Genomic DNA, 3,582 nt, shown 5'->3' on the forward strand with positions numbered 1-3,582 from the left:
CCTCACTTCCATCCTCAGGTAGATCTTACGTCTTTAATGCTCTGTTTTACTCTTACATGAAAAGAACCTTTTGCCTGAGACCCACAGTTGGAATAGATTTTATATATGAGCCAACACACTCAACTGCAAGAAAGTTTCATGAAACATAATTTATCTTCTTATCCACTCCAATATATGTCTGATTAAAAGAATTCTAAATTGACTGCAGGACCACAGATTGGAAAACTCTGGGTAGGAATCCTAACCTCAGTTTCTCCCAGAGAGTTCTGGAACTGTGCCCTCAAACATGCATCTCTAGAATATCCTCTGCACTGTCATAATCTCCTGGCTCAAGATGAATTCAACTCTGCGATGTTCTGCCCCAACAAACATCTTCCCAATCAGGCTTGAAAACTTGGAAAGGCTGGCTGAGAAGCTTTTTCAGGGCAGAGGATATTTCCTTTTTTCCTTCCTGTTTTCTCTCTATCAAATACTTGATGAATTAACAGTTGGCCTTTGAGCTTGTTAAATATAGGGTGTGAGGATCCTGGCGGAGCTTTCTGCTGTTGGTAGGTACAACCCTCTGTTCAGGGAAATGGAGAAGGAAGGAGAACATGTGAAAACATGAGCCCACACTTGATGTTAGCTGCACACTCATCTCTCTTAGCCTCCTGCAAGGAAGGAAGGTGGAAACCTTCTCCTTGGATGGAAATGAGAAGGCTTCACTACAGGAACTAGCACTTTTACATCCCACAAGGGTACAGGTAGACTCTCATTTGCCTTGTCACTAGGGAGTATGTGCTCACTAAGGAAGGAGTCTTACGTTGTAGGACTACACGAAACATTTGTTAAGTGATAAGTTGATTTGTTGACCATGCAGATAGGAGTGCAAAGAGTACTGCATGATCAACACTGGTTAGAAATGTGGAAGGCTTTTCTACCTAAGCCATAAACATAAGGAGAATTTCAGAGCTGGAAGGTCCTTAAGATCACCTGGTCCCAGATGTGTGGTAGATATGAGGAAGCCCAAGTTCAGGGAGTAAGCTCTCCAAGGTCCTGTAGTGGGAAAACTGGTTTTTTTTTTTCTCTTTACCAATGCTGTCTATACTCCCTGGATTTTCTTCCTCTCCTGATTCTGCACTTTATCCCCCTAAGAACACATTGTCACACGCTGAGACCCAGCTTCTGTTTAGAATATATGGTTACATTGTTCTAGCGATTTTTGAGAAAGGAAGGAAAGGAAAGGTGTGAAATTTGAGTAGGAGACACATCCTTGTAACAGCATTAAGTTAACAATATTACACAGTATGAAGCTTTCCAAGCTCCTACCTTCCACGTAGAATCAATCATCTTACTTCTGTGCTGTTACTGGGCAGAACTTCCAACTCTGTGGTTCACTGATTTTTTTTTTAGTATAGATTTTATTTATTTATTTTTGCGAGAGAGAGAGCACACTTGTGTGCATGAGTGGGGGGCGGGTAGGGGCAGAGGGAGAAGCAGACTTCCCGCTGAGCAGGGAGCCTGATGCAGGACTCGATCCCAGGGTCCTGGGATCATGATCTGAGTTAGAGGCAGATGCTTAACTGACTGAGCCACCCAGGCACTCTCCACTGTTTGATTTTAAAATGAGACATGTAGAATGCACACGTACAGGGCAAGAAACAGAGTATTTGGAACAAACAGAATATTTGGAGTATTTATTTGGAATCCAGAAAACTCAAAATATTCATTCATTCATTCATTCATTCATTCATTCCACAAATACGCCAGGGAGTGGAAACATGAAATGAAAAAATGACACATTTTCTTACTGAAAGCACAGTAGGTAAACAGTTGATTACAACATAGATAATAATGGCCACGATGGAGCTATGGATACCAACATAACATTGTGGGATTTCATGGGGGGCAACAAATTCTGTCTGGGAAAGTCATAAGAAGGTTCAAAAAAAGGTGATGTTAAAACTTTGACATAATTGTACAAAAGATCCAAAAGACTCTACAAAATAACTGTTAGAACTAAGAAGTAAGTTTAAAGTTTAGGGTATAAAGTCAATATGAAAAATGTATTCTTTTTAAATTTTTTTTAAAGATTTATTTATTTATTTGAGAGAGAGCAAGAGAGCACAAGTGAGGGGGAGGGGCAGAGGGACAAGCAGATTCCTGGCTGAGCAGGGAGCCCGACGTCAGGCTCTATTACAGGACCCTGGGATCATGCTCTGAGCTGAAGGCAGATGCTTAACGGAATGAGCCACCCAGGTGGCCCTGAAAAATGTATTTCTATATACTGACAACAAAAATAAAACAATGAAATTAAATTATACTCTTTACTCTATACTAAGAACTAAAACAGCCTTGCAGAGAGACATTAATGAGGACATAGATGAGTGGAATAACCATATTTTTGATTGGAAGTTTCAATTTTATTAAAAAAGATATCAATTATCTCCAAATTGATTTTTTTTAAGATTTTATTTATTTATTTGACAGAGAGATAGAGAGAGAGCATAAGTAGGCAGACAGGCAGGCAGAGGGAGAGGGAGAAACAGACTCCCGTTGAGCAGGGAGCCTGACGTGTGGCTCCATCCCAGGACCCTGGGATCATGACTTGAGCTGAAGGCAGCCGTTTAACCGACTGAACCACCCAGGTGCCCCAATTATCTCCAAATTGATTTATCAATTCAGTGCAATACTAATCAAAATCCACCAGGATCTTCAGTTTTATTATTTTTTATTGTTAGTTTTTATTTTTTGATAGTCACACATTTGCCTTTATTGTGAGCAGCAGGTGGGACACCTCCAATAACAGTTAAAAAATTAATTTAAGGTGCGCCTGGGTGGCTCGGTTGGTTAAGTGTCTGCCTTCGACTCAGGTCATGATTTCGGGGTCTCTAGATTGAGCCCCACGTCAAGCTCCTTGCTCAGCAGGGAGTCTGCTTCTCCCTCTCTTTCTGCCCCTCCCCCTGTTTGCGCTCTCTTTCTCTCTCTGTCTCTCTCTCAAATAAATAAATGAAATCTTAAAAAAATAATTTGAAAAGGCAGGGATTTGGTGAAGCCATCCATTTGGAACTGCTGGGGCCTCATATATAAATACCAATCCAGAGCAACAGGAAGAGGACTCCAAAGCCAATGTAGAACAAGGTCACCAAGATCAGGGGGTCTTTGTAGATACCCCAAGTGTACCTGGTGGAGGTAACCTCATAAACGAAGAACCAGGTGGTGAAGCACATGCCAGTGGCCAACAGCCCCGTGGTCAGATGTGGAAGACAGCTGGCTTTCCTGGGCCAGTGTATCTGCTCATAGCCTCAAGCTCCATTTTGTGGGGCACAGAGTAATACTCCACTCTGCCATCAGAATAACACGCTGGCAGGAGCTTCTTTTAATTTTATTTATTTCTTTTAGAAATTGATAAGATGATTGTAAAAATGTTTATGAAAATGCAAATGACTTTAATAGTCACAATAATCTTGAAAAAAAAAGAACAAAAAATGTAAAGCTATAGTAATTAAGACAGTATGGCATGGGTGTAAATAGAACAAATAGATCAATGGAAAAGAATAAAAACTTCTAAAATCTGCTCATCAAATGACACTGCTAAGAACA

The 3,582-nt window shown here is 40.7% G+C and overlaps 1 pseudogene; it reads right to left on the minus strand.

The window, feature by feature from the left end:
* Positions 1-3,059: 3,059 nt before the first annotated feature.
* LOC102734800 (dolichyl-diphosphooligosaccharide--protein glycosyltransferase subunit TMEM258 pseudogene) lies at positions 3,060-3,295 on the minus strand (annotated as a pseudogene).
* Positions 3,296-3,582: the final 287 nt, after the last annotated feature.

The sequence above is a fragment of the Leptonychotes weddellii genome, chromosome 4 (genome assembly GCF_054177405.1).
Source record: "Leptonychotes weddellii isolate Sample4059 chromosome 4, ASM5417740v2, whole genome shotgun sequence".
Classification (NCBI taxonomy): Eukaryota; Metazoa; Chordata; class Mammalia; order Carnivora; family Phocidae; genus Leptonychotes; species Leptonychotes weddellii.